This window comes from Lacerta agilis, chromosome 12 (assembly GCF_009819535.1).
Source record: "Lacerta agilis isolate rLacAgi1 chromosome 12, rLacAgi1.pri, whole genome shotgun sequence".
Classification (NCBI taxonomy): domain Eukaryota; kingdom Metazoa; phylum Chordata; class Lepidosauria; order Squamata; family Lacertidae; genus Lacerta; species Lacerta agilis.
In genome coordinates this window covers 6774704-6787059 of record NC_046323.1, presented here as the reverse complement: position 1 = coordinate 6787059, position 12356 = coordinate 6774704, and the positions used below count along the sequence as shown (strand labels likewise).

Sequence of the window (12356 nt, the reverse complement as noted above, 5' to 3'; positions counted from 1 at the left end):
ACCAGAAACATCTCTCACACATGGAAGTTCTGCAAGAGCTCGGCAAATTAAATCTTACTTTCATAGTATTTGCTTTGAGGGTTTATAAAATGTTTTATTTGTAATGGACATGTTTTAAAACTTAAGACACTGAAAGATGATGCAATTTCTCTCCAACATGCACTCCTGCAGCAACTGTTGCCAAATACTTGAAATTTAATGTTATGATTACGGGTATTGAGCTTGGCATATATCTTTCAACACACGACAAAGCCTTCTAGTGCTCCCGGGTAATGATTGGAAAACGTTGGGGCAGAAACATTAGAATATATTTTGCAAAACTCTTGGGGGGTGTCTTGTTGCCTGTTAAAGTAATTGCGAGACTTATTCCAGATTTTGTTCTATAGATATTCGTGTAGCATTAATAAGGTCATGGTGGTTTTTAGTGCCATCAGCATGTGAGCACCAAGCACTTCATTATATTAGACCATATGGTTCTTGCCCCCCAAGAGCTTATGGGGTAATTTTATGTATGAGTAATGAAGGGTGAGGGGAATGATAAGGGAGGTTGTGGGTGAAGAGGAGAGCCCTGTGGAAAATTAACCTTGGGTCAAAAGCTGAATATAAACGGTGGCAAGGGATGCTTGATAGGAAAGGCCTGGTGGAGCTTATTACTGTTGCTACATGCCTGTGGGCAAGTGTACAATGCAAGGTGGGAGAGAAATGAGCTAGAAGGAATGGTATACTGATTTAGTTTTACTTATTTCCATAGTAAAGCTTCTAATACAGTAACAATTCAGTTACCAGAAAGAAACAGATACATAGCAATAGCTCCCCCAAAACAGCATCAAACAAGAGAAACTGAGCTAACATGTACTAATTTAAAGGCTTGTTGAAATAGAAATCTGCATGCTAGCAGAATACAAAAAAGAGGTGATGATCTAACCTGCCACAGAGGTGGCTGTCTCATGCATTGTTGATAAAACACACCAACCAGCTACAGTTTCTCAAGTAAGCTGTCCCAGTACGATCAGAGTTTTTCTACTAATACGATATAATATATTCAATGTTATTATTGGTTTTGCCATTATAATAGTACTGCACCTGTGTAAGAGAGTTTGAGGGTAGAATTATACAAAGGCTTCACAAATGTGCAATAGTCAGGGAATCACATACCGGTATAAGGTAGGCCCTTGTCCAAATCCCTTTTAGATGTGAATTTCATAAAGACTGGATTTAAAAAACAAATGTGTTGTGGCAGAAAACGAAGTCCATCTTGAAAAGGTGTATAGCAGTGATGGCAGGGCTGCTGACAAATGGATAGAAGTGGTTCGATCTTGAGAGGCCTAAATCCAGACTCTTAGTTTGCACTGTTTTTTTAAAGTAACTTGGACACTTCTGAAGAAAGTTAGAGCATAAAATGCGAAGGCAGCTCTGATGCTTCTGCACATCATATGGCAGGCAGCACCATTGCTAAGGACACTTAATCAACATTGCAAAGCAATCAGAGGTAGGAAGGACCCCTCTCCTCTCATAGCAGGAACAGTAGGAGAAGCTCTTTAGGGAAGGATATTGGGGCATGTTTGATAAAGTGTGATGCCTTTACAGAACACAACGTATGTTGTGGCGGCTTATTTTGGAATGTAACTCCCTTAAACAAATGAGTTTTCCTTCATGCTGAAAAAAGGTGGTAATTTTGCAGACCCTTTCACTCTGATTTCCCATGTTTCTCACACAGCCACTACTAGTCTGCGTGTCATCACCGAGCTGTTGTTTATTGACATGCAGTAACCATAAAACAAAAATATAAAATGCAAAATGTCTCAGCAAATACAACCATAAAATAAACACCTTACAGCTGCAGCAAGTTAAAATTCCTCCAGACCGGGGGTCAGCAACCTGCGGCTCCGGAGCCGCATGCGGCTCTTTTACACGGCTGCCGCGGCTCCGGAGCTCTGGGGCGGATACACCCGCCCACTTCTCCAGCTGGCAGCAACCGCCCTCCAGCTGGCCGGCAGCCCACCCTCCGGAGGCTGAGGGCGCTGCTCAGGTGCGTACCCAGGATCACCTGGCCTTGAACAGCGGGGCAGCGGGGCTCGGAGGCGGTGGGGACGCAGTAGAGGTGGCGCAGCTCAGCCGAGGGCTCTGGCGGGGAGCGCGCCTGAGGCGCGCACGCTCCTTCGGGAAAAAATGGAGCTGGGCGAGCGGGAGGGGGAACTTTGAAGACCCCGCCTCTGCCTCCGAAGCAGGCGCCCATGGGAGAGGCCACCCCCGAGCCTGCCTGGCGGGACCAACCCTGCCCAGCTCCGGGAGTCTTCCTAGCGTGGGAGGCGGCCTTGGGGCGGACAGGGGAGCTCCGGGGTCGGCGGGTATGTGGGACCCCATGGCATCCAGAGGCAGCTGGGAGGCGGGACGGGATGGGGGCAAGAAGGGGGCCTTCAGACGCGTCCCTGCATGGGCACTTGAGGCCAGGACTCCTCGGCTGGGTCGTGGGACCGCGGGGGAGGGCTGGCCGCGGTTCCTCTCGGAAGGCTGCTGGCTGCTGCGTCGAGGCGACGACGAGGTAGGCAGCTGCGGGCTGGGCCAGGGGCGGCGGGCGAGGGGGGAAGCCCTCTTTTTAAAAATGGTCGAGGAAGCGGCGCCTGTTTCCCTGCCGCTGCCTCCTTCGCTCCTGGTTCTGCTCACAGCCTCAGACCGCGCTCTCGCGGGCGCGCGTCTCTCTCCGCCCCGGAGCAAGGCCGGGACGTTTTGCAGTTTTTCCTCTGTCCTGAGTGTGTGTTAGGGGAGCCTTGACAAAGCAGCCGTTGGCGTGGAAGAGAGGAGTCCTAACTTGGATCTGTGTTCATGTGCAAAATCTATCACCATTGTCATTAAGGGGGCAGGGAACTCCCCTAAAAAGGTTTGAACACTATGAACTACTACAGCCACCTGTATGCAAGTCAGCACAAACATCACAGGCTTCTCTGGTGCAATTCTGTGCTTTATTTAGCAAGAGAGGAGGTTGGAAGAGGTGAACATAGCCTCTGGTCTGGAATATTAAGGGTAAAAGACACTAAGATTATTGTAAAAGCCAGCAGTCTTCAATAAGACATGGGACAAACATTTAACACAAGTGTGCAGTTGAGGACTCATTTTTTAAAAACAACAACAACAAATCAAATATTTGTATGCTGTTGCAACCCACCTTGGATCAGGCTGTGACCTGGTAGTGGTCCCCAGGGTGGATAAAAATGAATGATTTTTTTTATTTAAAAAAATTGGATTTTTTTATTTAAATCGGATTTTTTTATTTAAATCGGATTTTTTAAAATTTAAATCGTATTTTTAAAAATAAAATGCAGTGTTATATTTGTTTTAAATGTCGCAATGGTTTTGCGGCTCCCAGTTTTTTTCCCCCCTTCGGAAATGGGTCCAAGTGGCTCTTTTGGTCTTAAAGGTTGCAGACCCCTGCTCCAGACTGTACTTTGCCTAATTCTCTCTTAGAGCCATCCAAGTTGGTGTCTATCGCTTCCTTCTGTAGAAGTGTGCATGAAAGCTCATACCTAGAACAAACTTATTTGGTCTCTAAGGTGCTACTGGAAGGATTTTTTACTTTTTATTTTTTCTGTAGAAGTGTATTCCATAGCTTAACTATGCACTGTGGGGCATATGGTAGAGGGTGGTCCACTAGGGCTACTGAAGGAGCCTAGGCCTCCCAAGGAAAATGCGAAGCAATCTTTTTTTAAACCCCCCTCAATGCTACACACTCCCCCCCCCCAATTCCCACCTTTTATACTTCTGTTTGAACTCAGAGAAGCTCCGCAAACCGTTCTGGAAATCAGCTGTCTGCTCCACTCTGCCAATCCTACTCTAGAACTATTCCTATGGCAAAGATGTGGCACCTCTGTGTTTCTAAGCAGAAAAATGATGTGACTTAATGGACTACTTGAAACCCAACCCTTTGTAAAATGCTTGTACTCCACATCTTGTTATGAGGCTTGTCTGGCACAGCCATTACAGCAGATATCATACATCAGTTCTGACTAGGATGCACAGAGCTCAAGACCTACCCAGCCAGGCTTTTGGAGCATGCTTGTTCCCCAAGCAGCCTTACTGTTTGCTTTTTAAAATTTTGCTGCCTTGTTACGTATGTGAGTAGCACTGGACACAAAATGAGTCTTTCAAATGTAATTTAAAAATAACAAAGCTCTTTACTTACATAATTTGTCCAGCGGCTGGAGATAGAGGAAGAATTATTATTTTTAAATGTGTTTGTCCATCGTGCAGCTGTTTAGCGGCAAAGTCTTATGCTAACACTTGTGCTAAGTTTAATAGTAGGCTAGTTTCTACACACACTCTTCATACACAACTCTCTGTCCCTCTTTTTAAAGAGTGGAATGTCCCGCCTCCCATGGGATATCTGCCACTCAAACTGGGGTGCCCATTAACTCATAAAAAACCGTGGGTTTCTGAAAATCCCTTAATTTAGATCCGTTTCATTACAGAGGCCAATTCTAGATCTACACATCCTTCCACAGTTTCTGGGCAGGAGTTGATCACGGTTTGGTTTGCCAAGCATGCCTTCCTCTTAGCACATTTCTTCCTTTCGCCCTGAGTTCGTACGTCTTCAAAGCCCATGACACTTTTGGTAAGGGCTGTTCTCCAATTGGAACACTCGCAGGCCAGTGTTCCCCAGTTGTCGGTGTTTATACTACATTCCTTTAGATTTGCCTTGAGAGAGTCTTTAAATCCCTTTTGTTGACCACCAGCATTACACTTTCCATTTTTAAGTTTGAAATAGAATACAGTGGAACCTTGTGTTACGTACCGTCCTCCTTATAAATGCTTTGGGTTACGAGCTCCACTAACCGGAAGTAGATGCTCCTGGTTGTAAACTTTGTGGAAGTCGTGTGCCAGTGGCGCAGCAGCAGCTGGAAGCACCATTCGCGAAAGCGCGCCTCATGTTTCGGGTTACAAACGGATCTCCGGAATGAATTAAGTTTGTAACCGCAGGTACCACTGTAGTTGCTTTGGAAGACAATAACCAGGCATCTGAACAACATGACTAGTCCAACAAAGTTGATGTTGAAGAATCATTGCCTCGACACTGTTGAACATTGCTTCTAGTACAGTGGCATTAGTTTGCCTGTCTTCCCAAGTGATGTGTAAAAATTTTCAGAAACACTGTTGATGGAATCTTTCAAGGAGTTGGAGATGGTGTTTATAAGTGGTCCATGTTTCATAAGCAAACAGTAAGGTTGGTAGTACGATAGCTTTGTAAACAAGCATTTTGGTTTCCTTGCGGATGTCCTGGTCCTCAAACACTCTGCTCTTCAGTTGGGAGAAAGCTGCACTCTCAGAGCTCAGGCAATGCTGGATTTCGGCATCAATATTGGTCCTTGTGGTAGGAGGCCCCAGGTAGGAGAAGTGTTTGACACTTTCCAATGTTACACCATTGAGTTGAATTTGTGGCGCTGTGGAGGGGTTGTTCTGTGCTTCTTGGTGCAGCATTTTGTTTTTTTTTTATGTTGAGCAATAGGCCAAGCATGGGTATTCTGTATACTATTACAGCAGAGCTAAGACCTGAACCCAGGGCCAAGTCCAACATCCTTACACTAGCCTGCACCAATGCAAGTGTTAATTTTTAAAATGTAAGATTCAATCTGCATGCACTAGTTAATACTACTTGAGTTGCTAGATGTAGTCTGTTACATCCCTTGCATATTTATATTCCCCTGAGTAAAATGCCGAAAGGGGTAGTAAGAGGAATAAGCATGCTGCGTGGTGGAAAGGCATCTGTTTGCTTGATGAGAAAACACTCCATTGCTCAGTTGATGTTGCATCTATCAAGCACTAGACAATGAAGGAAACAAAGCATTAAAAAGATAACAGCAATCTCTTAGAAAAATAATAATAATTTAAAGAGGAAAAGTCATGCATAATGAATTTTTTTAGAATCCCACTGGAGACTTGGGACTCTGGTTGGTTTGGACTGCAAAATGAAGCTGGCGAGCTGCCATACCATTCCAACTCCCTTCCTCTAAGTACAATTGAGATCAACGCATTAATGCCTTGGTCTGTGGAATCGTACTGCTGGCTCTTTGCATTGAAATCATTAAATTTTAATATGTACAGCTGAAGTATAAGTAGTCAAAAATGATTAATCGCGTTGATGTCAGCTGTTGGTGAAAATAAAGGGCAAATAGTATTTTTCACTGATGACCATATTTGTCACTGTACTTTATTTTCTGTACAGTTTGTTTTCTTAGGCATATGTGGTCAAATGTAATCCCATTGCACCTGGTGCACAAACCAGTTCCCTAAAACCACAGGAAAAAGTGTATTTATAAGGAAGAAACTTCATAAATCTGTTATGTTTTCTAAAATGACTGGTTATAGTGACAAAGTACCGGTATGTAATATGCACAGTGATTTAAAAGTTCTAAACAAATGTGATATCTTTTTGCTGTGTAAACTAAACTAAATTTCTGTTGAAATAACAAGACTTCATATTTTTTTAAAAAAACATTTTTAATATGTCATAGCTCCAAAGCAGAGAGCAGTAAGCTCTAAAACAGCAAACAGAAAAGATAGAATATATAACATTTTAAAACAAGAGCACACTTCTTAACAATTCCTAACTGAAGTGTGTCTACGCTTGATCTAACTTCCCATCTTGGTTACCTAAAAGCATTTGGTGCCTTAGATTACTGTTAGTGAGCTGAATTAAGAATTTCAGTGTGGAACTTTACCAATGTTTAGAAGAGTATTGTATTTTGAGCAGGCATCCAGATTCAAATCATCTTTCAGTCATGAACCTCACTGACAGATCTTGAGCGGAACTGCCCCAAGGCAGATGTACTACCCCTCCCCTAACACCCCATATACCCTGAAGGGTGATATACAAATAACTACTACTACTACTTACTTACTTACTTACTTACACATACATACCGGGTACATACATACATACATACATACAGGACGCGGGTGGCGCTGTGGTCTAAACCACTGAGCCTAGGGTTTCCCGATCAGAAGGTTGGCGGTTTGAATCCCCGTGACGGGTTGAGCTCCCATTGCTCAGTCCCTGCTCCTGCCAACCTAGCAGTTCGAAAGCACATCAGAATGCAAGTAGATAAATAGGTACCGCTCAGGCGGGAAGGTAAACAGCGTTTCCGTGCGCTGCTCTGGTTCACCAGAAGCGGCTTAGTCATTCTGGCCACATGACCCAGAAGCTGTCTGTAGACAAACGCCGGCTCCCTTGGCCAGTAAAGCAAGATGAGCACTGCAAACCCATTGTCGTCTGCGACTGGACTTAAAGGTCAGGGGTCCCTTTACCTTATACATACACACATACATACATAAATACATACATACATACATACATAACCTGCTTGTCCCCCAGGGAGGAATCATTTTTGTAAGTTATTTTCACTCATGTATGCATTTTTGCATGCAATTTTCCTCTAATACAGGGGTTGGCAAGGTTTACCGGCCATGGGCCAGATCACTCCCATGGCGCAGTGCAACGATGGAAATTGCATCTGTGCATGTCCACAGTGCCAGAATTTGCTTCTGTGCATGCCCATTGCCCAGACGCCAAAAATTGTGCCTGCGCAGAAGTGATTTTTGGCATCTGGACATGCACAGACGTGATTTTTTGTATCTGCACGTGCACAGACGTGATCGCCGCCGCTCAGCGAGTCCCTGCGGTGCTGGTTTAGCGCAGCACACGGGGGACTCGCTGAGGAGGCGCTCGTGGGCTAGTAAAATGGTCTTTGTGGGCCGCACGTTGCCACCCCCCGCTCTAATAATGCAGGTGTGCATTTTGTTTATTGGAGAAGTGCATTGCAAAATTTCAAAAGTGCACCTTTTGAAGGATAACTGCCTTTTTGCTTCACATGCTGCCTTGGGAAGTGTGAATCCAGACAAATCTCTTTCCCATCCATACCGGACCATGCTTAGATTTGCAAACATGCTGGCAGTTTTATATAATGTGTATTGCTTGGCCTCAGTAATAGTTAGAAACATAGGAAGCTATCTTATACTGTGTCAGACCACTGGTCCACCTAGCTCAGTATCGTTGTCTCTGACTGCATACCCTCCAACATTTCTCTGATGAAAATCGGGTCATCCTAATCCATTATTATTATTATTATTATTATTATTATTATTATTATTATTATTATCCCACCTTTCTGAATGGGTTGCCCCAGCCACTCTAGGCAAGGCATACCTGTGGAGTGACAATAGTACGGAGTAATACATTATATGTCACACACTTCTTTGATTTTATAGACTCAGTATTAAGACTAAAAGCATACTGATATGTGACCCTAAGAAAGTTAAAATAAAGCCCCTGGGAAGTATTAGTTCTAAGTGAGAGAATCTGAGCTAATCTTGAACACTTTGAAAATGACGTTTTAAAAACCCCATCAGATCAGTTGCCATTTACTTTTACTTTTCTGCCTGTGCTTTTGTTGGTTTTCTGAAGTAAAATAGAAGAAAATAAAGAGTTTGCCTAAAATATGAAATGCAGCAGTGTACATTAAAAGAGCGCTGCAGAAAACGTATAGCTGTGTTTTGGTGAAATATATTTTAAATTGGTAGTTATTGAGAAACAACTATTTTTGAAACTTTCCATGGAAGATTTTTGGCCTTTTGGGGGGCCTTCCAAGGTTGCAGTGACCAACAGCTTTATCCTCTCAAACACCTCATTATGAGTTGTACCGCGGCATAATAGTCTATTCTATTACAAACTGAAGAAAAACAATGAGTTTCTCTTGTTTCCTGGTAGAATTGAAATTGGAACCTCTGCCTCATTTTGCCTTTCAGGTCAGTCTGTTGATTTGAATCAAGCAGTGAACTGTTAGAAGATGTCACTTCATCTGCTTTTAATACAAAAAGACTATAGTTGTTAAAGATCTTCTATAAAAATGTGCTTGCTGGCAAAGTGGATGGCATTTATAACGGGACAGCTGAGCCTTGTGCTTAGTAGCAGAGTTCAAACATTGCTTGCCAATCAAATTCTGCCCTCTGATAAACTGAGGTCATCTGCAGTTACACTCCTGTGTCAGAAAAGAATAGTTTGATTTCTGATATGTTGTTATTATTATTATTAACTGCTAAAAAGCTACTACTGGACAAAAAGCTGGCATTGCTGGAATATTCCAAGTTGCATTGTTTATGTGAATTTACAACTGAAATAACAAATTGTGACTTAAACTGATAATAAAATACTAGCATTGAAAAGCATATATTTCAGGTTTTCCCCACTACTGCTATTTGAAAGCAAGTGATTTATTTATTTATTCTTCCTGAAGCAAGAATTTTACAATTGAACTCTTTCTTGGCGAGAACTTGCTATCAGAAAGCAAAGAAATTTGGCCCCCCCTTAAATCAAGCTGGCCCCATCCCTTGATAATTATAGATAGGCCTTAAATCCCCCCTTTTTTTACTGTATCCTCCAGCGGCTAACTTTAAACTGGGTTGTAGAAATATTACTCTAGTCTGCTTTTTGCATGTACAGGTTAAGCTGGATAATGTCCTCATTTACTTTTTAGTAGGATTATGAAGTAGATGTTTTAAGTGGTTACATTTTATCTTATCAGTTATGTTTTGGCGTGTTACTTGTAAGCTGCTTTGCGGAGGTTTTTCTTAAAAAATAGCCTGTGAATTTGTTGAATAAATAAAGCAATACATAAATAAATAAGAAAGAACACTTGCTCATTTGTTTAAAATATTTATATCCGAAGGCAGCTACATAATTGTACTGTCATCATGTGCAAAGTAGCTACGAACAAGGTATACACAGAGCAGGACATGCCCTTGACTTAAGTCTTTGCTCCTAGTGGCGTGAGGGCATTACGTAAATGTCTGTAATGATTCAGTAGAGGGAGATTTGGCAGTTGGAGATTTAGATTCCTTATTTATTTCTTCACCAGCTTCAATTATTCTATAGTAGTATTTCAGGAGAAAAGAAAGCAGTTCTTTCCTCCCTTGCAAATACTGTTTTTGATTATTGCTGTTGAATACCAGCCAGCAAAATTTATCTCGTCTTTCATATTCCTGATCAGAGCTGTCAGCCTTCCTTTTTTTGCATTGGGAAATGGCCATAGCTGTCAACTTTCCCTTTTTTGCAATGGGAAACGGTGCTGGAATAAGGGAATTTCCCGCAAAAAAAGGGAAAGTTGACAGCTATGTTCCTGATGTCTCTCACTAGGCAGCATACATTCAGAAGGCAGGCTGGAGGAGGAAGTGAAAGTGGGGTAAAGTAAGGAAGGGAGCAAGGAAGTGTGCGCTCTTAAAGCAGGGGTAGGCAACCTAAGGCCCGTGGGCTGGATGCGGCCCAATCGCCTTCTCAATCTGGCCCGCAGATGGTCCGAGAATCACCATGTTTTTACATGAGTAGAATGTGTGCTTTTATTTAAAATGCATCTCTGGGTTATTTGTGGGGCCTGTCCACTGTTTTAACATGAGTAGAATGTATGCTTTTATTTAAAATGCATCTCTGGGTTATTTGTGGGGCATAGGAATTCGTTCATTTTTTCCCTTCAAAATATAATCCGGTCCACCACATGGTCTGAGGGATGGTGGACCAGCTCACAGCTGAAAAAGGTTGCTGACCCCTGCTTTAAACTCACACCTCCTGTGGCAGTCTCTTTTAGAAACTGGACTCCGGGCTTTAATTTTACAAACAGTTGCTAAGCATAATATTTCTCTCGAACAAATTGTCAGTGGCGAGTCTATGCTGTCCACTTCTGCACATTAAAAAAGTTATGGGCTAGGATCCAGAGAGGTCCAGTTATGTGCATGTTCTTTTCCCTTCCAGCAGCAGCCCCCCCCCCCGCCTGCTTCATCTCATGCAATGCCGTTTTAGATTATCCATTTTGTAGGGTCTTCCAAGGTTGCAATTGAGGATGTCACTGCTGAAAAGATGAGGCTGGGAGGCCCTGTATGAGCACAATAAATATCATCCAAATTAACATTGATTCATAGCATGCTAAATATGCTTCACTGAGCTTCAAAGCACTTGGTTATACGGTTTCGTAATTGTATGTGGGTGGCTAAACAATTGTTACCTTATTGCCATGCATGTTAATATATCAGTGCAAATTATACTCTACTAGGATTTACTTAAAGCCAAAGTATGTTAGATGATGGAAGCTGATAACAATAAAGTAGCAGCCATTGGTTTCAGACAATTTTAAATTCATAAAATATGCTACATAATTTGCTGCAAGCTTGCAATGAAATTGGCCAAGCTGATCCTTTGCTTGAAAAGGCCTTAATGTAAAGTGATTTTCATGCCTATGAGCTAAGGGGAAATGGAACTTTCCCACAATCTTGCATAGCTAGGTAAATCTTTCCTCTGTTCTAATCAGAGTTCTGGGGATAACAGATCGGTGTCTTATAATTGTTTAGGGCAGTGTTTTTCAACCACTGTTCCGCGGCACACTAGTGTGCCGCGAGATGTTGCCTGGTGTGCCGTGGGAAAAATTCCAGCCAGAATATCAGCTTTGTGTTCAGCCCAACAGGCCCTGGTTGCGCACTGAATAAAGTATTTTTTAATTTTTCATATTTCTGTTTACTTACTATTTCAGAATAAAGTAATTATAAAATACTTTCTTTGTGTTTATTTGATTCCTATTCAAGAGAATTACTTTATATACCGGTAGTCAATATAGGCACAGAGTTAATTTTTTTAACATTTTCTAATGGTGGTGTGCCTCGTGATTTTTTTCATGAAACAAGTGTGCCTTTGCCCCAAAAAGGTTGAAAAACACTGGTTTAGGGGATGATAGAATCATGCAACATTATTATTGCTTATAATTTATTAAGGGTGAGCAGGGCTTTTCTTTTTGGTAGTCTTTGAAAAGGAAAGATAAAGTTGTTCCGCACTCAGCCATGTTTTGCTGAGATTCTGCTGAATGTTTTTTGTACTGACATTGTGTCTCTAAAGAAATCAGCTGTTAAATCTGTTATTTGGTGGTCTGTTTCTCAATGCCATTTCTGTGAGTTGCATACCACATGTGCTGAACCTCATTTTGGAAGTAAGGCCAACAGGACTTGAAAACTTATTTAACTGCTGCACTATCTTTCATTGTCAGGGATGTTAAAAGTTTGGCAATTTCGAAGAAGGATTTGCATGCAAAAATACCTCTATTTGAGACACCAACCTGCCATGTCCATTATTTTTTCCCTGCATTCTCGTGGCAACAATGATAAACGCATTAATGCTGCTGAGAAAATTCCAAAGAAAATGTAATTCTCCTGTTAAAAGACCTTCTTTACAAATGATGACAGGAATCAGAGCTTCAAAACCACAGATTTTCTGCTATTTTATCAACTACTTATCTACTTGTAAGGTTCACGTGAAGGTGCTTCACGAGTAACGG

At 42.2% G+C, this 12356-nt stretch overlaps 1 protein-coding gene across 1 annotated transcript in view; it reads left to right on the top strand.

Annotated features, from left to right (window-relative positions):
- BBS9 (Bardet-Biedl syndrome 9) overlaps positions 1 to 12356 on the top strand; it is a 210151-nt gene that overhangs the window by 98185 nt on the left and 99610 nt on the right. The gene's annotated exons all lie outside the window — the stretch shown is intronic.